At 37.3% G+C, this 23515-nt stretch overlaps 1 protein-coding gene across 2 annotated transcripts in view; it reads right to left on the bottom strand.

Annotated features, from left to right (window-relative positions):
* Positions 1-23515, bottom strand: part of LOC575562 (D-glucuronyl C5-epimerase) — a 96384-nt gene that overhangs the window by 54698 nt on the left and 18171 nt on the right. Inside the window, exon 1 of one of the 2 annotated variants that reach the window (XM_030986514.1) lies at positions 11197-11441. The exons of the other annotated variant lie outside the window; for it this stretch is intronic. The gene's annotated coding sequence lies outside the window, so the exon portion shown is untranslated. Of the gene's footprint in view, positions 1-11196; positions 11442-23515 lie in introns of those variants that run through there. 2 annotated transcript variants of the gene reach the window in all.

A 23515-nucleotide genomic window follows, 5' to 3' on the forward strand; every position in this document is an offset into this window, starting at 1 on the left:
GCACGACAGTAGAATCTAACATCTATTAAATCACACCTTTATAAAAAGGTTTCCAACGCCAGGATTGATCTTGCTTGCTACTCTTCATACTTGTGACCAAGGCAATTGCTTCACTCAACAATAGGAACTCTTGTCAAAACATTTGAAAAGGGCTCAACTGTGTACATTGAAAGAACGGCATGAAATTGACCCCCTTTGTATACTCTGGTTTTAGCCACTGACCCAACCAACGAACAAAGTGCGATGGGAACGAATGGATCATATCTTACACCGATTTCGTCCCATTTTCTTGTCAAAATTGGGTCAACTGCCCCCAAGACGATATATTATTTTGTCCAATACTACAGGATACAATGACCCAAAACCTCTTTCAATAAAAAAAAAATGACCTTCCAAATAATCAGCTTATCAAAAATATCAGAGGCAATAATCATTGAATTATTCATTTAAATTTTCAAAACTAATCCTTTAATTTTCTTTTGTCAGTCTGATGGTGAATGGCCTGAGTTCCTAAGCTCATGGCCACGTAGGAAACCTTTAACAAATAGTGCCACTCTTTGTTTCCTTATTTCTCAAATTCTTAAAATTTAATCATTATCAAAAGTGGGCTTTTCCAACTAAATGGTATAAAAAGTAAAGTGAAAGTAGAGATATGCCAAAGGAAATTAAATAGTTTACTTTGAAATATAACATTTACTTTGTAACTTACAAACTACACTGGAACTGCATTGTATTGCTTCACAAAGTTTAACAGAAGAACATATCACTAAAGGGCACGATGTACACAAAGTTTTAACCATTTTGAAGTTCTTCTAATTAAGAAAATACTTCTAACAGGTCTGAGAAAATCACTAACACCATGAAAAAAGATTATATTGTTTTATTGCATATTTCCTGATTGTGCTGTGCTCCCAACTTATTATAATTTTCTCCCATTTTTCATGGGCTCATCTGTTGTTTTTGATTTGTAAATGAGGATAGGGCATTCCTTTAATGAACAATTGCCCTACATTATATGGCTCTCCTGTGGAACACCAAGACAAAGTTGACTGGGGGCTTCTCTGAATTATATTACAGACATCTTGCTAAAGATCTAGAACAAATGATAATGGGGGTGGGGTGGGAAGGAAAGGGAATTGGGTTAACTTATACGACGATGCACTTTGAATTGAACACATTGTCAGTTGAATTGAGGACAATGACTTAGAAAGCATTTTAAAAGGAGGGTTAATTTGAGAAAGGCTAAATATCTCCTCAGGGAGTCTTTTCTCAAATATATATTTTCTTAAAAGAACCTATCTGGGAAATGTATGGAAGATGTGTTCATTTCGCATTAGAACTAAAGCAACATTAAGTTTTAAATATCAGCTTAATCAATAGTCCAATATGGGCAAGTCGTCCCTATTTTCACGAAGTGACGGTAGTGAATGAAAATCGCATACAATTTGTGTGCGGATTTTCCTCACTACCGTCACTTTGTAAAAATAGGAACAAAATGTTAGTGTAAGAAGTCTTTGCAACAACTTTATAACGTTAATTTGAAGCAAACAAGGGGAACACAGAGTTAAACAAAATTGATCTTATACTGTTAAATTCATGATAATATCAATGGCATAAATAAAAAAAAATGTTGAAAAACACACCCCCAAAAAATGTAAAATGAGAATATTACAGCAAAAATTAATATACACTTGATTCCTCTCCAATGATAACATGAATAACCTTATCCTGTGAGAAGGGGGCTTATTTAGGAGTCACCTTAACTTGAGGTGCAGTATAAAAAAGTGTGTGTGTGTGTGTGTGTGTGTGTGGGGGGGGGTCTATTCCAAAGAACCAATAGATAACAAGAAGGAGGCATTATGAAGTTAATTGGAAGTAAATTCTACATTATCGCAAAATCATACAATGCTTTTTACGACACAATCAGAAGGAAAGTCTACATGGGTTTATGTCTGACTATCGATCATATTCCTGACACGGACATAGCAGCACTTAGAAAAGCCATTGCCCTCATTTAATCCATTTCAGTGCATTTTAATGTGTAGTCATGAATGCAACATACAAGAAAGATCAACAATGAAACTATTTTTATTGGTTTAAAGGTACTATGTCCCTTTTGCAGCCAACCTCAAATTCTGTAGAACTTTGCAGGAATTATGAATATGTCATGTATGTCCTATCTGTGAAATTTAAATGTTAGCAGTGTCCTCATATTCAAATTATGCAAGGAAACCCGTTTACTTGCTAGACTTCACTGTCAGACACTATTGAGTGACTGACTGGCTTTTTTTTCTTCTTTGGTAATAACATACATGAAAAGAGTTGTAAAGGGTACATGAGCATTTGTCTACATCAATAACCCACCTCTTGTGATGGCCAAGATTAAACTGAATGAATCTTTGCGCAGCATAAAACGTATGACCATTCGGTACAATTGTCTGAAAATCAAGACTATTACTTTTGGGCTCTAAAGCCCTAAAGTCGATTTGACAACTAATAGTCATTATTTTCCCACTTGAAGACATTTTCAAGCCCCACCTTTTTTAGGGAAGTTCTAAATTAGTATTATCTTTCAAATGCAGTAGGAATTTAACTTTTTCATTTGTTTGGCCTGCAAATGGGACATAGTACCTTTAAGAGTCAGATGGGCATTAAAATTTACATGACTGTATAAATTAACTCCCTTCTGGCTACAGAGGACCTGTGGTGAGCCAGAAGGGCGTAACTCCTATCAGTTCAAGGTCCTTCTAGCTCTCAGCTGGTTATGTGTTCAACTGAAAACACTATTCTGATTTTGCCTATGAAGTGTGAAAGTCTTTAGGGATTTTGGGGAACTGGAGTGAAACTTTTCAAGAAAATGATAGGTTTACGTAGGTCTGCATGATATGATCTATGGAGAGACAGAAGGATGTTAAAGAGAAGGTTGAGTTCTGGGAAGAGATGAAAAATAATTTGTGAGCATTACTCGTTCTTATTATGCAAGTGTGGAAGAACATCAGTTAAGACATGTTCCCTGAAAAGCATGGCTCTTCAAATGCCTTTATATTCTAAATATGTATGTAACATCGTAAAAATCGGGGGGGGGGGGGGCGGCTTTTCACGCCATGTGTTCGTGTAGTCCCATATACATCTTTCTGTGCAAGTGTTTGTAACTTTACCAAGACTTGGCCACATTTCTTATCATTTTGATGATTCCAGAACCTTGAAATAAACACAAATTCTTATATGCTAGATGATCAACCTTTTCTGGTCGGTTCCAAACCGTTTCTTTCACAATGCAATCGCATGACCAGAACTCAACTTCATCTTTAAGTACAGAAGTAGCAGCCTTCTGGCTCTCAACAGACGACATGTTTGGAAGTTTTTATATTGCTCTCAAATCCAAAATATATGAAATAAAGAGGGTATATGTATTGTCATGACTATATGGAAAATCACAATCAACTTAACATGGGGCCAAAGCATCTCCCCCAGAATACATGAAAGAGAATAGACTACATGTATTTCATTCCGGGCGGTAGAATGCTATTTGCAGATTTCAATTACATGCTACAAATGAACCCTCCAAATGACATCAATTTTCCCGCTAGATGACCTTAAATACTCACAAAACAAAATACCCACAAAGAGAACAAAAGGTTATCTTTATAAATCTGATTCTTTTGAACCCAAGAGAATTATTTGTTGCCATTCTGTGACGGTTCTCTCCCACAAGATTTGTGGAATAAGTTTATCTTTATGCCTCGTTTACACATCAATCAAACACAGAAGAAGTATTGAAATGATATTGTCAAGTCGGGTAATTAAATCTGGTTGAAACTTATCATGACTCTGTCCTCTATTTTCATGTGGTGCCTTGTGGTTATCTATTGTAACAACAACAAAAATTAAGACTCTGCAGGATAGTTAAAATATTGACTACTACCACAATCTTAAAACCTGTTTGTCAGAGTATCTTTTAGCACAATCATATTTCTTGAATAATAAAAAACAAAGGCACAGAAATATATACAAGATGATCAGACGTATACACTATTGTTCTCAGTCATTGTATTTTCAGACAATATGTGATATTTAGCCTATTTTGATGCCTTTTACATAGTAACTACTTTTATATACTTAACTCTATTCCATTGATTTGTTTTGTTTTTAAATACACATGTATACAAAACTTGCTACAAATCTTACTGAATGTATGTTATCTTGAGATATATATTACTTTAAAACAATGAAAACCATCTTCATTCAACATGACTGTATACTATGGACATTGTTTATCAAACTGTAGTTGCTGAGCATTTACAAAAATGAGGTATTTCAAATGACAGCTGTACATGATTAATTTTGCATCTGAATAACCCCCTTGATATAATAAAACAAAATTACATTAGAAGTACAAATCTCATCAAACAAACAAAAAGAGGAGCGCAAAATGTCACCGAGGTTTAATGTCCTTTCTCACAAAGGAATAAAAAGAGCTCTTTACTGCTTTAATATTGACGGACCAGAAATGCAATATTTAGAGCTCGCCAGGATTTTACAATTTGGCAATGTCAAACTTCACCGCAATTTTAATATCTAGAGAACCAGAAAATTGAGGATATTTGATAACTTTGGTATGCTTGATCTGCATGGTCTGTAGATTATATATGATCTGTAACCAGTGAAAAAAATACACGGGGGCTCGGGGCGAATTAGCCCCCGAAATGCCTAAAAGAGCCCCCGAAAATCAGAAAAGAGCCCCTGTAAATTTGCATAGAGTTCAATGCAAAACAAATTTTAGAATGTTATTTTCATGCAGGCAAGCTTGAAAAGTAGCCCCCGAAAAATAAATATTAATTTTTTCCCTGTCTGTAACATAGCATGAAATGGGTTGAAAATTGCCCTTTAAAGGTTCTATGATATATATTTTGAAAGACTTCTCGAATGCCTAACGGTATACTTTAGAGTTTTGGCAAAACAAACCAAAAATTTGACAGTACCAATAGTACAGTTTTATTGTTGAATATGTCAAAAAAGAAATTTCTCTATTTGTGGTCAGCCTGCTGTTGTCTGAATTAACTCAGTCTAATTAAGGGGCCAACAGGTTGATTGTGATATACATTTAATCAATATTTTCATCTTTCCAACTACAGGTGCATGTACTGACTTTAATGCAGGGGGGGGGGGTGTCAATCATTGAAACATATTTAGCTCAGAATGCTGGGGTCTACAGTATGCTTGCTGGTAACTAGTTTTCACAACACCAGCTTTGAACATTTTACATCTGTAGAAAGACAATGCAAGGTAAAATACCAAGCTTAAATCTAGCTGAATGAAAAAGGGGGGGGGGGGGGGGGGGTGTAATTGGACTGGTTGACAAACTCATATAATTTGGTGCATAGGAAATTCCATCCAAGTTAGCTCCTTGATATAATAAATTAATTTCCCCCCTATTCATCTTTCCACCCCCTCCCCACTGAAAAAATAAATAACTAAGTAAAGAAGGAAAAGACAGCCCCCTCTTTTAATACCCAAGGCCTCTTTTAATACCATTTTTCATTCAACCTAACATTTCAATTTGTTTTTAGAATAAATGCACCTTACAAACGTAAATGAATTAAGGGTTACTTTTCATCTTCATTAATTTAGGAATTGAATATATTGCGAGGAAGAAGAGCTTAACTCCATTAACAGAGTTTTCAATTTATCATGACAAAAAATCTTATACGATAGGTTTAAGAGACAGAATGCTTTCACCTTTGCAGGGAATGCTTAACATTTTGAAGATTTCATCCCTTTCTCATCAAAAATTGTGTCTCTTTTTTGACAGAAATATATATGTAAATGTTTTTTAAGGAGTTGACCCCTTTTTTCTCTAACATATTTGATTGGAATCCAAGACGTACTAGTCAATGTTTTGTGAAAAGCAATCTGCGGAAATGAAGGTAGATGGAAGATAACTCCTGGCCCACTCTAAGTAAAGCCAATTTGTCCTAATCAACTTGACCTAGCAGTGTTACATTTGTACATATTTGTAGGCCTATATCAAAACATATCCTCCATGGAGAGAGAGCCAGAGAGAGAGAGATGGAGAGAGAGAGAGAGAGAGAGAGCGGGAGAGAGAGAGAGAGAGAGAGGTGGAGAGAGAGAGAGAGAGAGAGAGAGAGCGGGAGAGAGAGATGGAAAGAGAGAGAGAGAGAGAGAGAGAGAGAGGGAGAGAGAGAGAGGGGCAGAGAGCCAGAAGGGAGTTCCCCATGAGTTACTGCTCATACAATGTTATTTAATGCCCTTCTGGCTCTAAGCAGATTTAATATTTTTCTTTATAATTTTTCTCTTATAATAAAGTTGTACTATTCAGAGGATGATACATGTACGGCTCTCTCTAGCAAAATGACATTTCATTTCCTTTCCCCCTTTTTTTTCTTACTTTCTTCCCTACATTCCTTCCTTCTTTCCTTCCTTCCATTCTTTCTTTCTTCCCTCCTTCCTTTTTTCTTCATTTTGTTTTCATTTTATTTCATTCATTAGTTCATGATCAAAATATTCTGACAGGAAAAAGGTCTTCCAAGTTTGTTCGCATTCATTCTCTTTCATGATAGGCCTACTTGAAAAGTGCTAACTAAAATTATTCAACAAAGAAGACACAAAGACAAAGTTTTATGACGTTTTCAACCACGACCTAAACTTAAAGTTAACAGACTGTCTAGTGGACATAACTATTAACTCCAAAACATAATGGCCTGTTAGCGCAAAATAAGCGTACCTTGCCTTTCGCGCGTCTAATATTGGACCTCTGACTTGAGTCGCGCTTAAAGCTGATACTCTAAGACAATCCCAAATACTGAGATAATTACATAAATAGAAAGCTTTTAACCCCCATAATAACACCAAATGGTGTCCACCCAACAAAACAAGTTTAGAATAATGAATTTATTCGAGTAAACTCTACCAAAATATCTAAGTCTGAAACCCGGAAGTGCACGTAGAGTCGGGCCTCTATCCGTGACGTCACGAACGGGAGTCATGGGCTCAGTGAGAGTGAATGGCAGTGATATCCCTACGTAAATGCTATCCTGTCAGAGCTTAGATTTGTTGTTGTTAAGGAGTATATTTGATGGATTTTCTATTTTCATTTGAATGAAGAATAACGAAGCAACATTTTCCAGTCGCTGATTTCTTTTTATATTCTCATATTCACCTATTTGGTAGAGATTTAAGACGACTTTACTGCTTAGGAATTAAAGTTAAATCGTGCACTTATGAATAGGCGGATGCATTATAAATTATTGTCATCAGATGTACATGAGCAGTTTTGTAAAACGAATAGGTCTAGAACTATGATAGTACTTATCATAGATGTGTGTGACTGCCTCAAAAAAGGATACAGTAACAGTTAAACATTTTATGTTGTAAAATATCAAACTTGAACGAGATCATGCAAGCGCGCTTCCTCTATAATATTTTGGCGAGTGATGCGGCTCTTGCATGAACGTTCGTGGAGCGAGCAGAATCGGGAGGTAAGACCAAGCCGCTGCTCTAGGCGCTGCTTGCTTGTGATGGAACGTACGTGCGCTAGTTATATGTTTATCGGCAATTGCAAGAGAATGAAAGTGACGTTGCCAGCTAAGAAAAACAACTAACAAAGACTTGCTCCTGACTACCGGTGTCAGAATTGGTAGATGAAGGATGTTCAGGGCCAAGGAAGGCGAAAGACATGGGAAAAAGGAAGAAGAAACCATCGGGAGATCGCAGCAGTGTATGGTAATGAACTGTGCATGGGTAGACAGCTACTGTTCACTCCGTGCCTGGGCCGATTTCAACACCAAAACAAAAATTACATGGTGAAAATATCGACTAATAGCACATCGTTGGCATGTATATGTCATAATTTTTAAAAGGGGAATTGATATTAATACTATGAAGTACTAGGGGAAGGTAAAGAATTGTACATAGAACTTATGATTTATTAGACTTTTCAGCCTTTGAAACAAAAATATGCAGAAAATCGTATCACTCTGCACATGTTTGCTATGGAACATCCGGGTACGTGAATATACTCTCTCCCGGACGTGAGGTCATAAATAGTAGACCAGCGTCGTGACTGATTTTCTATGCAAAGAGAGGCGGATATTTTAGACATTTCAATTGAGGATTTCGAGTAGACAGAATTTTTTTGTGATATACTAAGTAATTGAAAAACTTAAAAATAACATATACTTGCCGTAGGTAACAAATTAAGGGACATTTATTTGCTTAGAGTATCAACTTTAAAGGAATCTAAAACCTTCATACTAAGTTACTTTTATTGTAAAGTTTAAGATATTTGAAACATATCAGTGACAATTTGAACAAAATCGGGCAAGGAATAAGGAAGTAAGAGCTTTTTGAAATGACTAGTCACTAGAGGGCGGTATTCAATTTGATGACATCATCTGTGAACAACTCTCCATGCCTTTTGTACATCAAATTTCATGTTTTTCCTTCTTTCTTGTGATTGAGATAATGTACTCCCCCGAAAGCAAGATATAGAATGCAAAATGATATTCTACTTCACATGTTATGAAGTCGGATCAAGAACACAAATAAATACGAAGAAAACAAAAAAATTGAGAAATTTTATGTACAAAAGGCATGGAGAGCTGTTCACAGATGATGTCATCGAATTGAATACCGCCCTCTAGTGACTTTAATTTAATTTTCCTTTAATTTCCTTTAATTTGCGCTTATTTTAGAACATGGGTTATGTAAATGAGGGTTTAAACCATGGGTTAAATCTATACCTCCTTTGTGAATTCGGGCCAACAAGTTTGTAACAAATTAGCAGCTGTGCATCTACGAACAGCTTCCATACTCCTGGGCAAGATAAATTTATGGTCTTCCATATTCAAGGTGGACTCTAAGAGCAACTGCATGTGGTGTGTTTAGGGAGGTGATTGACAAAATATAACCAAATACAATTTCATAAAATAAGGCCATTCTAATTGTAAACATGCCATGTCCTATTTTAACTTCTCTCTAGTGTAATTGTGCACCCTTCATCTTTCATAGATGGTGTGTGCTGTCGTTAGTTCTTACCATACTGTCTCCAAAACCTCTCCCTATAGACATTAAAACAATTCCGTTTATTTACCGCTTTGCACAGGATGTTGCCAATTTAAAGTCCTTTTGGTCTAGATCTAGCGAGTCTACTACAAGAATCTCAAATCAAACCGAACACAAAGCAAACAGGACTATTACATTGAGCTGTGAATATATGATTTTCTAAATTCTCTGGTGTATCTATTAAAGGGTGTATCTATTAAAGGCTGCATTCATAAAACTCTTTGAAGCTAGAATCTGGAACATGAAACATATCCAAATCACTGACTTAATGCACTATTTCATGACACGCCCCTGCGGTACTCAGTCAGCAGAAATGATATTGCATAAAGTTGTTTACAGGGTGCATATGGATGAACTTTTCATTTCCCTTTCTTTTTAATCTTTACAAAAATAATCTTGCGAACTGAAGAACAATTTTCCTTTTAATATTCATTTTAACCTATTACCACTGAGAAGCAGATGGTTCCTGTATTAAGCCTATAGGAACGAGAGATCTCAGTAGTCAACAGGTTAAACCTGCTTAACACCGCCCCATTCTTCAAAGCACAATACAGCTTTCTTAACCACCCAGATTAAATGAGCCCAAAGCCTCTATGGTTCCAGCACAATCCCTTCTCAATAACAGACAATCTAAAGATGGATTAAGAGGGCTCATTAACAAGCTCCTTTAACTGGGGCCTATTTTATTCAAATAAAAGAGCAGTAATCATGCTCAAAACTGTTGAGAAGCTCAGTCTTAACAAGAAGACTTACATGACAGAGTATTCATTGATGACAAGCCTCATATTCTCTGTAGAGAGTAAAGACCGTCTTAAAGAGATTGGGTATCTTTGCCTCAGATTCTAAACAAAATCCTGGATTTAGCTTATGCTTCAATCATAATTATAAACCTTGAGGTCAGTCAGGATTTCCATGACTTTTACAATACATCTGATTTATGATTGGAATTCAAAAGTTAAAAAAACGTTTTCCTAACGTTTTTTTAACACTTCAGTCTATTGGGGAAAATGAGTATGGTAAAACCGGTCACTCAAAGATTTTTACTTTTTTGAGGCACTTCATGATCATTTTGAAGCGAATTTTTTTTAGGGCTTCAATATTACACCATACCACAGACACTGATAACACGTAGGGCCATCCATCTCAGATTTGTTAAACTTGAAACATTGCCTTTAATTCTAGAGGAAATTTATACAAAATCTGTTATAAAGGAACAATGTAGTAGGCCTACAGAAGCATTGTATAGAGAAAAGAGCATACAGACTAGATGATAATGTGGTAGAAAGAATATAATTTTTGCTTGTGGTGTAAATGACCCTACTCTCACCTTCTGAAATGGCCTAACCTTCAAATGCAAATAGGAGATAATCATTTCATCGCTGTCCTAATGAAGAAAACACACTCCAGCCAGACAGCCAGGCCAGCAGGGCAGTCTACCTACAGGGTCCTACAGGGTTCCACAGGGTGTAATATTGCTACCCTAACCCATACTGACAGGCTGAATGCCTCACATTCGCTGCATGATCGTGGCAGGTTATAGCAAGTGGTCGTGATGATGTGGTGCTCATAGATAACACATGAAGTGGCTCAGTGAAGGTGTCCCGTGCACCCTTCCAAACAATACATGGTGTAGCTGCAAAATCTTTGATTTTTCTCACATTCCGGTGTTTCATTGGATGTTGCTAAGCAACTAGCAGTAAACACACAAAAAAAAAAAACATCTTTGGTGTGTGGTTTATTGACAAGCTAGGTAGGAGAAACATTGTGGCTTGCCGTACCTTAAAAACACATAATAATACAGTCAACCCTGCTTTAGCTACCACCTGTATAGGAAGACCACTTGTCTATAAAGACCAAATTTTTCGTTTTCTGTGAGCATGATTTCCCATTGAAATCTGTACTAAAGGAACCTGTACATAAAATCAACCTGCCATTAAAGACCACTTGCCATGTGTCCCTTGAGTGGTCTTTATATACAGGGTTCACTGTATTTAGGTACCGGTAATGCAATTTGCACTCTTTTCGTAACAGGTGAATGAAATGGTTTGTATCCAGGCACTGAAGTATAAATTTGTTTACATTGGCCTATGCAACAATGAACTTGACACTTACCCTATTAAACAGACCCTGATCAGAAACGACTCTCAATTCATCCTCAACAGAGCAAAACTAAGCAAACAGAGAGACAGACAGACACAGATATAGAGAGACCTGGTATAGTGGTGGACGTACAGAAAATGGAGTGCATTCCCAGAGGTTACTGACTGATTGACTGTAAACCAGCAGGTGCTTTCCAGAGATAGAATCTTCCACTCCAGTAGGTAAAGAGGAAACGCAAGGTTCTCCTCCTCGTTACCCGTAATGAAAAGAGAAGTTTACTCATTGATCTTTCCACTTGGTTGCGCTCCATTGCTCATCAATGGAAGGCCCTCTGCCTGCCTGGCAGGCCGTGAAAATTTGACTTCTGATGAGCTGTACCTACATACTGTAGGCCTAGTTTGCAGGCCAGGGACCCGTTTCATAAAGCCTTTTTTCAATGACAAATGACAAAAATCAGTGAAAAATCTGCTGATAACCAATCAGCAGCAAGGATTTCAGTAGCTTATAACAAAAACTGTCATTTGTCACCGATGACAAGTTTTGTGAAACGGGTCCCTGGACAACCCTTATCACATACACGTAGGGTCTGAATTTAAAGAATTTTGAAAAACCCAACAGGCCCTGTGCTGTACATGCAGATCTATGCTCTTGGGTTAGGCTTCAATCATACAAGACACGTTGAAATGAAGGTACACAATTTTAGCTACCTATTTGAGAGAGAGAGCCCTGGTAAAAATGAATGGGAAAAATATGGGGAAAAAGAAAAATACACAAAATACTTCCATTATTGATGGATCAATTAGATAATATTTATCACTCCATTGACCATGTATGGAGTATTATACTTTTTATTATCAGGGAAAAGTTCCAAAGTTCAGATGAGGAATAGTTGTCCCATACAGTGGTTAACTTTAACTTGGGAATATAAACAATATGCATTGTTTGTAAACTGTTCTAATCATGACAACATGTTGACACTTGGAAACTCTTGTCAAGTCTTTTAATTTGTGATATTGCAACTTTGTAAATGTATGTGTCTCTATTGTTATTTCTTTCATATGCTTGGAGGCTTTCTCTGTCTGTCAGTCTATCTGCCTCTCGCTCTCATCCTTCCAGCCCTGCTTCCTTCAGTATCTTTCTGTTCATCTCTCCATCTCCTAGCAATCTTGATCTATTTCTTCCTTTCCCTATCTCTATATCTTGAGCTCTCTTTTGTTATTTCTTTCTTTCAGTCTTTCTTTCATTTGTTTTCGCCTCTCCTCCTCCTCCTCCCTCTGTCTGTCCATCTATCTATCTGTATGTACTACCCATTCTCCCTCCCTCCTCTCTCTCTCTCTCTCTCTCTCTCTCTCTCTTCCCTCCCACCCTTCATCCATCCCCTCTACATGTATCTCTCTCCATCCCTCCCTCCCCCCTCTCTCTCTCTCTCTCTCCCTCTCCCTCCCTCCCCCTCTCTCTCTCCCTCCCTCTCCCTCCCTCCCCCTCTCTCTCTCTCCCTCCCTCTCCCTCCCTCCCCCTCTCTCTCCATCCCTCCCTCCCCCTCTCCCTCCCTCTCCCTCCCTCTCCCTCCCTCCCCCCTCTCTCTCATCCCTCTCTCCTCTCAATACCTAAGAATCAATGTAATACTAGTAATCAAAGCATCCTTGGCTACTACTACTGCACCAAAGTCAGTGCACACCGACACACAGTAATTACAGGATTATTCAGATCAATATGAGGTGGTCATGTTAATTGGTTTAAGGAAAAAGGTCACTGAAACCATGTTCACATGTGACGAGAAGTAAGACGCCTAAAGAAAAAAGTCGCAGCAAAATAAAAACATTTCAAGTGTAAATGAGTCGTAGATGGAGGTGGAGATTGGTAGCTACGTGCATGAAACGGCTTGAAGAATACTTCCATATTCACCCAATTATTATTGCTTGTCATAGATGTTTGGTTATTTCATACTTGTTCACGTTTGATTATATGACTGCAATGTCTTGATAACATCTTCAAGGCATTTTATCGATTTATAAAGAGCCAGAAGGGCATTGACTCTGTGATAGTAGATCCTTCTTGCTCCATGCAGACAGACAGTATGACATACATGTACATTTTTAATTTTTATGTGCAAAAAGTTGAAATGTGAAGCACGTTACACTATGCTTACCATATTTGGCGGCAATAAGGCCGCAGCGCCGCATAGGCCGCACCCCCGATTTTGAAGAAAAAAAACTTTTGTCGGAGGCAGGATACAAACTCACGCGTCAAATGTAGATAGCGACCCAAAACCACCGCCTTAGACCGCTCAGCCATCCCGATCCTGATACTTTCTCTTGCAGATTTCTCTAGTGTATTGCTTCTCTTGTGTATTGCACCATAGCTTTGCTCACGCGAGCTGAGAAGATTGAGATTTCTTTAGCTACGGCAAAAACTTAAATCTAGATCTACCAGTAGAGTTTGGGTGGTAAGTTATGAATTTTATTTACGAGATTGACAAAACTTGACAACACATAATTGTCGGTAAGACAGGTGTTATTCTAGACAGTTATTCTAGAAATGTCAATCACCTTTCATTGTTGTCCCAAATGTACAAATTTGTGCTGTCTTTCATGGTTTTGACGTTTTGACTTTTTGATGTTTTCTCTTCCAAAAATACTGCGGCCTTTACGTTGGCAAATACAGTATGTCAATTGTTGAGGTGGCTTACAGCATCAAACTAAGAGATTAGCACAGCACAGAACAGGAAGAAAAGGAGGGAGATCGCGATGATCAGAAGTGAAGATATGTTCACCAATCGCTAGCTAATGACGGCGACAGCCAAATAGCCAGCCAAATAGCCAGTTAGGTATGCACAGCCTCATGTGTGGACAATGCCAGGCCAGACATTAAGGAGGAGCCATCAATGACACAGGAGCATTCAACAAACAATGCTTCCATACCGGCCATCACATGTCACATCAAATACATGCACTCAGTCAATGAATCCATGCTTGCTTGTACACACTCCGACAGGTATTGATTACGCAATGTAACAAACAATCAAACATTTTGCTTCAGAGGTTTAATTGTTCTCTTCCCACACCGATTGAATCGGATGTCAATGACTCTGTGCTAGAGTGACTGATATAAGGCATCAATCAATACACACACTTTAATACTCACATCTACATGGATACCCCCCCCCCCCCCCCCCCCCCCCCCAAAAAAAAAGGTCTTTAAAAAAAAGTATCTTTCTAAAGACAATAAAACTAATTCATTGTTGCAAATCTACTATATTGCATCTGGGCTATATTTGTACCCACTACAGTGAACATTGCATATCAAAGCGACTGAATCAGGTGTTATTGATTTTGTCTGCAAGTGACTTCAAATCTATATATTTATCAAAAAAACATGTACATACTGTTGCTATTTTTAGGCATATTAAAAATGTCCTGTAATTTTCTTTTTTTGTTTGGCAGCCACTACATGCACATCATGATAGATAGGCTCATCACATAAAGATGTGAACATGTTACTACCAACAAACATAATGTCAAGTCACATAGTAGTGATTGTAACAATATGGAAAAGTAACAAGGTAAAGAAATACACATTCTTAAGTCCAAATTACTTCATGTTCTCCAAGAAAACTTGGTAAGGTTTACAATGATTTCCTCTCATTTTTCCTGTATATCACAGCTCTCCCCTCCTTCTTCTTTTCCCTTTTCTCTATCTTCTCTATCCCTCACCCTCTCTCTAAAGTACATTCTACCAAACTCACTCTCCCATCCCCCTTTCTCTCTCTCCCTCTCCTCTCTCACCCTTTCTCTGAAGCACATTTAATCAATCTGAATTACCCCCCCCCCCTCTTCTACCTCCTCTCTCTCTCTCTCTCTCTCTCTCTCTCTCTCTCTCTCTCTCTCTCTCTCTCTTGTATAACCCTCTCTCTGAAGCACATTTAATCAATCTGGGTTCGATTCCCTCCTCTTATTCCTACCTCTTCTCTCTCTCTTACCCTCTCTCTCTGAAGCACATTCAATCAATCTAGATTCAATTCCCTTCCTCTTCTCCTCCCTTTCCCCCTCCCTTTTCCCAATCTCTCTTAATCTCTCTTACCCTCTCTCTGAAGCACATTCAATCAATCTGGATTCAACTCCCTTCCTCTTCTCCTCCCTTTTCCCAATCTCTCTTCCTCTCTCTCTTAATCACATTCAATCAATCTGGAATTCAATTCCCTCCATGTTCCCCTCTCCTCGCCCCTCTCCTCGCCCCTCCCCTCTCCCAATCTCTCTCCTCCCTCTCTTACCCTCTCTCTCTCATCAGCACATTCAATCGATCTCGATTCAATTCTCGGAAGCACCTATAATGCATGAAATATTCATCCTTTAATGATGCGTGCTGAAATGAATCCCCAAGTATTCACGGATGAGGTGCACGCTAAGACCAGACCCTGAAGATATCGCTTTCATCATGTTGCCTGTTGAGAGCCAGAAGGGAATTAACTCAGTGTGAAAGTACATGTATGGGATTGAGTTAATGCCCTTGACGCTCTCTAGAGATGTATAGATTGAGGACAGGGAAAAGTTGAATGAGCCGATAATGGATATTAGAATTGCGATTGAATTCAACTCAAGGGGATCTTAATTCTTCACTTCTTCTTCACAACCACAAAAAAAAAATCTATAATTTCTAAATCAAGAAATGTAATTATGCCCCATTGTCTCCTTGATAGTTTCAGGATTCACCATGAAAAACCTTATAATAGAGTATCCATTTCCACAGCACCCAGGCCTGATGTTTATGCCTACTTATAATTTTGCATATTTTCAAATTTCATTGTAATATATCTTCTGTAAGATAATACAAATATTACAATGAAAATAATACAGAGCTTTACAGTGCATATTCCAGCAGTATAGCATCTCCATGTGCTTCTGTACAATATCTCCTCAAGCAATCAAATTCTGAACATATTATTAACAAATCATCCATTAGAAATGATTTCAAATATTGAAATACATTCTGGGTTTTTGTTTCTTTTGTTCAAAGGAACACTTTTTAAACCTATTCTGTGGGGAAAGTTTGTGATATTACTTGATTTTTTTTCCCGAAGGAATGTTAAATTTTCACCAGGCTTCTTTTTTAGCTTGATGAGGTGCTCTGACCGACCTGCTGTCGGAATTCTTTTTCTAAATACTTGTACTTGAAACACCTTGGAGAGGAGGACGGAGTAACATTCCGCAGTCAGAAGGGCGTTAACCCATAACCTTTTACACCTTTCTGGCTCTGGATATAGATGATTTCATATCCATGTCTTGGGTCGTAGTGGTACTTGTATAGTCACATGTCAGAACACAAACCGTCTTTATTGCCTCCTTTATGTCCCCCCTGTTGGGCCTTAACTATTCAATTTGCGCCTGTCACACACTAGAAATGTCAAATGGTCACAGCCTAATGGGGCCTTCTCCTCTAGAAGTCAAACAAATTGACAGAGCGGGTCTGGATTATAAGATCACAGTCAGATATAAAGTGTTACTTTTCAAGATAAAATGAAAGTGCCAGTTGCTATAAATCTTTGATATATTCTCCTAAATTTCTCCTTGCCCTAGCATTGCTAGGTGACGGTGAGAATGATAATATAAAATGAGTTCCAGTGAGGTTGTCTCTAGACTGAAAATAGGTTTCAGGTTGTTCCTGATGAAGTAAACAAATGCTTTGAAAGAGGGCCGTCCAACAGCAATCTATTTTAAGTTATATAGTCACTGGTTTGATTGGTTTGGAAGGGAAAATGTATCAATGAAATACTCAAGGGGTAGCTATGTACACCAGTCTGAATGGGAGGGGATGGTGATGGTGATAGTGATGGTGGTGGTGATGGTGATAGTGATGGCAGGCGCGTAGCCAGGGGGGGGCGGTGGGGGCGGTCGCCCCCCAAAAAAACGCCGGCCCCCAAAAAAAAAGAGAGAGAAAGAGAAGAAAAAAGAAAGAAAGAGGACGTAGGAAGAAAAAGGGAAAAGGAGTCGAGAACGGTACAATGAAACGTCAAAGCTTCGCGCGAGAGGGGGGGGGGGACAGAATTCAGACAAGGATTAAGAGTCGAGAAAGGTACAACGAATCGTCTTCTTTCTCTAATAATTGAATGAAACGTCAAAGCTCCGCGTGAGAGAGGGGAGGGACTGAATACAGATAAGGATTAAGAGTCGAGAGAGGTACAACGAATCGTCTTCTTTCTCTAATAATTTAATGAAACGTCAAAGCTTCGCGCGAGAGAGGGGAGGGACTGAATTTAGACAAGGATTATGAGTCGAGAAAGGTACAACGAATCGTCTTCTTTCAAAGCTTCCGTGCTTCGCGCGGGAGGGGGAAAACTCCCCCCTCCCCGCACCCACCCCCTAGGGAGCGCGCTTCGAGCGCTCTCTAAGTGATTCGCACGCTTCGCGTGCTCACTACCGCCCCCCCCCTAAAATGAAATCCTGGCTACGCGCTTGAGTGATGGTGGTGGTGGTGGTGGTGGTGGTGGTGGTGGTGGTGGTGGTGGTGGTGGTGAGGGGAAGGTGGTGGTGAGGGGAAGGTGGTGGTGAGAGGGAGGGGTGGGTTATGAACCAAATTTGCTGATAGTTTTTCAGAAAAAATCCCCTATTATCATCTGTCAATATCAAGCATGCCAATTTTCTACAGCTAAATTTAGGGATCTCTTAGGGTAAAATCAGGAAAACACATATTCAGAAAGAACAGGAATCTAGGGTTCATAATTTTAGTCTGAAGGCCTAAAAAATAGGAACTTTTCTTTTGGTATGAATGAATTATGAATAAGTCTCATGGAGGGTTCAAAAATAATCACAAGTTTCATAAAAGACATAGATGGTATGAATCTCTAATGGCAATTTTCCTCTTTCATTCGAAAGCTGCCCATAGATGCTCATCTTGGTATCGCAATAAGATCTCTTTTAGCTCTCTGTAGACAGGCGATATGTTACCCACACACCGTCTGTGGTCTAGTCTAAAATAACTGGTAATTGCTCAAATGACCCTGCTCTGTTTGAAGACCTTTCTAAACTCACAAAGTCACACCGTAATCACCCATTATCCCCTGGATAATGTGTACCTAATACCTACCTGCCAGAAATTACACTGTGTCAACAAAGATATGAAATAATTAGGATGTATATAGGCAGACAGGAAAACTTTGAGAGGTTTCTTTATTAACAGATAGGAAAAGGAATGATTAAAGTTGAATTTTAATCAGCATTAATAACAGCATATCTTTTAGCAGCATGCTATCATCATTTTATACCACAGATAGAGATCATATTGTCTGTCTGGAGCCCGATAAGCATAGACTCCTATAATTTTAGACAGAATTAACAACTTTTTGGTTCCAAAAGGATAATGATTTATTTTCAACACTTGAGGCCTACTTTAGTGAGGAAGCTTGCAGAAAACAGTTCAGTTGTTGGTCAGGGAAAAAAATACATGTATTCAAAACAGGGGGAAAAATATTTTAAAAATTTCAGGGGCTTTTTTTCAAGCTTGCTTGGATGAAAATAACACTCTTTAATTTGTTTAGCATTGAACTCTATGCAAATTTTTTGGGGCTCTTCTATGACTTTGGGGGGCTCTTTTATGACTTTCAGGGGCTCTTTTTGGCATTTTGGGGGCTAATGTGCCTCTAGCCCGTGTATTTTTTTCAATGATTCAAAAGGGTAGCACAAAAATAATGCAAATTACATGTATGTTGCATGGAAAGGATGAACACGATCGCAACTATTTTCAAAAAATCAATTCAAGGGCAATTTCAATACCTTGTTTTATGTCCGTAGAAAATAGAAATCATGTTTAGATTACGTAATACCAGTACCTTATTGTCAAGTTTCACATTTCAAAGGGTAAAAGTGTCATCTATTTACTGGTATACAAAGAACAGAATTGGACTTCAACATTGAGACTACATACATGTATACCAGTACTTTATGCAGGCTCTAACTGTAGACCTCAAATCAGAGCTTTTCAACCACAAAAAAGGTTGATTTTATGGTAGTTTTATGGGATTTATCGTTTAATTTCTAAACTTGATTGGCTTCAATATGATACCATTGTATACAGGGCGGAAAGATCAGAGGGTACAATTAAATCTGATCAGGGATAAAAACATTAAATTGTGTCATTTGTATGATTGCTTATGCTTTGACTATGCAAGTAATAGGGGTGTATGATGTGGACTAAGTTTTCCCATGATCGGATCAATGCAAATTCAGTTTCATTGGATAGATTTTCAATGTTTGCAATTACAAGAAATAGGAAGAACAGTTGCAAACTGAAGTTATTGATATAGGCCTACGAGTAGAAAATGGAAACATTTTGTTTCAATGCTGTGCTTTTAAATGCAGCTGTTATTCAATACATTAAAAAGATCTAAGGTTTAGGTATTTCTTAATCAAAGAGACAAGGCTACAATCAGACTATCAGAGATTGATTTTTAGAAAGAGGGAGCGAAAGAGATAAAAGAGAGATATAAAAGAGAGAGAGGGAAAGAGATAAAAGAGAGATAGAGAGAGAGAAGAAAAGGATGAAAGGAGATGTGTCCATTTTAAGAGCAGAGGAGAGTGGAAAATCAACAAGTGCCAAGAAATATGGACCTATCAGTACTTCTCAAAGGAGATGCACGTACAAATGACATTTCTAGAATGTACATGTGTATTTCAATATTTGAATTCTGTTTTGAATATTCAGTAAACTAAAAGTGTAAGGATAGTGACATTCATCAATATTCAAAGAAAGATACATGAATGCACCCTAAAATATCCTAACAAGACTTCGTGAACATTCAATCCTGTACTGGTGAATACATTATGTTTGTAAAGACATGTTTGTGCACAAGAGTTTAACAATGGACCGCAGATTAACAAAGATATCTAATTATAAAACCCATAAATCACACTTTGATCCTGTCTACAAGATTACAAAGAGCCTATGGGTACAAAATGAAAAGTATGACACCCTTGTTCAACCCTCTGAACTACAATTAAAACTAGTGAATGATTGAGTTTCCTTCTATGTACCTCCATTTTGTTTCTTCCAAAATACTGCTATCAATCAGTGGGATCTGTCACTTCAAATATAATCACTATTTTGAGGAGCTTTGAAATAAAAATTTTCTTTTCTTCTAGATTCCAATCAATTAAAAGAAAAATAAATGAAAATCCTACATGTCTCCATTAATCAGAATGCGAAAACAAGAAAGTAAACAAGTGACAAAATCCACAAGGAAGAAGTGAGCAAACTTTAGCCCTGGAAAGCTTGAAAGGTGCTATGGAAAAAAAAATAGAGAACTTTAGTTTTAAAATAAAATACACAAAAAGTTGCCTCGTTTAATTGAACTTTTACCGGACACAGCAAATCCAAAAAGAGCTATTAGGAACTTTTAGCTAATCTAAAAGTCCCTATTGTTAGCAAGCACTTTACACAAGTATTCAAGTATTAAATTTTATTTCACATCTCTTTAAAAACACATCAAAAGATATACAAGCAAATAATTATAAATCAAAACAATATAAATATTTTTAAAAAAATATTCATTTACATGGTACAATGAAGGAAGAATGAAGGGTGGTGGATGCGAGGGATCAACAAAGGCCATTGGCCTGTCAAGGTTGATCCCCTATATTACCACCCTTCAAGAGAAATACATCATATAAAATATAAAAAATAAAAACAATCAAACAAACAGATAATATAACATAGCATAATCACATAAAACACAACATAACTATTTACATAAATCACATAAAAGGCAATTTGAGCTGCCACATAAGCAAGCACATAGCATCCTGCATTGGTGTTTAAATACCTCTGATTTTATGGTGTGCATTAAAACTCTATAGATGCAATAAGAAATTGCAACTGGAAACTGTGCTTCACTTGACTCTCACTTGACTATTTTGCCGCAAGCCAAAGTTCTTGTTGCACAATTTAGTGATAAATGAGGCTACACAAAAACTAGAGATCGACAAGGGAAAGCCAAACAAGGGTGATTAAGTCAAATAGCTACTGCTCTGCGGAAACTTACAATTACATAATTCTAGGCTTCTTTCTTGTTTCTTCAAAGACCTACTTGAGAGGGACAACCCACTAGATGAAGATTAAAAGCATTTGGAAAGTTCAGACAAATTTAGAGTTAAATTAATCACTGAGAAGTGAGAAAGAACAACTTCACAACTCCATTATCCTATCGATGAAACATCAACACCATTAATGTCCACAAAAAAACAGACAATGCTTGCATTAGCCATCTAATGAACGGGGTGCTAGTGATTGTAGATATCAAAGCATATAACCTAAAGCAGTTCTCTCTCTCCAACACCACGGCATCAACAAGAAGAACAACTCCAACAGAAAATGTTTTCAATCAATTACGCAATGCACACCCAGTAAGAAATGTCTACAAGATAATCGACACCTACCACATTTTGGGCCTAACCAACACATTTTCACTTTCTTTCATTCACTGAGCCACTTGACCAAGAAGCCTTACAAATTTCTATTCAGAATGCTTATGTCAGATCTTCTTTCCCCTAGGAATTGGAAGACAGTTTATCAAAGGTGTTTTGGGGATGTGGGAGTAAAGCAATTTAACTGCTTTCTTGAGATAATTGACAATTTAAGAAACAGTTACAAAATAGTTGGACAGAGTAGACAACACAAGTGAAGTCATACATGTGTTTTCTATTTAAATGTGATACTTACATGTAGCAGTCCAATTTAACATTTAACCCGTCTAAATCTTAAAGCATTGCAGGGAGCTAGCAATATAGAATAAACATGGATAATGCATGATGATGAACGTTTAGTTTACTTGTATGGAGGTATGATTTGAATTGTAATTATTATGTAATTTAACTTCTTATTAGCTTTCTTTTTTGTTTAAATTGATGATCCTATTTTATGATAACCTTTACATTGTAAACATTGTGCGATTAGTTCCTGAACTACTACTTTGTATTTTTACTAAACCAAATTGAATTGAATTGAATTGAAAATTTAGGTGATAATGATGAATATATTTGGAGCTAATCATTACATGATTTGTAGGCCAATAAATTCTTTTTCATTTTGAGAAGAAAAAAACATATTTCAGCATCCTTTTACCATAATTTTAGCATAATTTTGGCCAATTCTCATAAATCAATACAGATGGAAAATGATGTGACCGCACAAGAACATTTTCAAGAAATGTAACAAACCCGAACTAAAACTGTATATTAACATAGATAGAATTGCAAATACAACATTGATTATAACTAAAGTGAATATTCATATCCATCAATTTACTATGATTAAAATGAACCACTGTTAAAAACTAAAGATTGCAACCTAGGACATAAATACAACCTACCATTCTTTATTTTCTTTAATACCCCTTTTATGCATCTCTTATCAACATTTCCTTTCTTTCTTTCTCTCTCCCTTTCTTCTATTATCTTTCTCATTGGCAGGAAAAGGGTCTTTCCTCCATTGCCTGAGGCTAAATTGATCGCCCTGGTCCATCTTTACTCAGAAAAGAAGATGCACATTACCAACAAGTAAGAATAGAACAACAAAGTAATAAGAACAGGGGATGGAATCTATAGCTTGCCTTAAAAGAAAATAAGATAATGGGAAGATGGGGGCCCCTTTCTTATTTCTCCAATACCTGGATTTTGAAATAACAAATTGATGGACGAATTTCAGCAAAAATCAATACCTTCAGACAGTTTTTCCGTTTTTCTATTGGAATCCATTTGCGCTAATGACCCCTCTAAGCACAAATATTACTTGTTGAATGCATACAGGCTATTGTACGAGGAGGGGACAGTTTAATAGTATTTCTATTTCTTTTTCTCCCTCCCTTTTAAGCTAACTTCTTTCATCCTCCTTCTTCAGTAGAATCAAATGACAGAGGCTGTACATGTTGGCAGGGTATGATTAAAAGGAAGGGGTATCAATGAATTTAATGATTTTAAGTGGCCAAACTAAAGTGGTTCCATTTCACCAGCATTTCCCAAGAGACGATCAACATCCATCCCTCAATCTTTAATCATCCAATTACAGGAAATGGACAGAAAAAACACAAATTAAAAGGCAAACAAAAATAAATTGTTTATTTGATTGATTATCTATTATCCTTTCCAAAAGAAACATGAGCGCTTAATTCCCAAATCAACAGGGTTTCTAAATGAAAATCAGTCCATCATTAAATGGATCTTAAAAGCCTTCAGATGCACTTAACTGTCTATAAAAATCCACCATAACGTGGGAAAGGGAAGGGAAATTCCTCACACACAAAAAACTCTAATATAGTCTAAAACTCAACAAATTGGTCTCACTTTAG

Source organism: Strongylocentrotus purpuratus, unplaced genomic scaffold (genome assembly GCF_000002235.5).
Source record: "Strongylocentrotus purpuratus isolate Spur 01 unplaced genomic scaffold, Spur_5.0 spur5_scaffold_16, whole genome shotgun sequence".
Classification (NCBI taxonomy): Eukaryota; Metazoa; Echinodermata; class Echinoidea; order Camarodonta; family Strongylocentrotidae; genus Strongylocentrotus; species Strongylocentrotus purpuratus.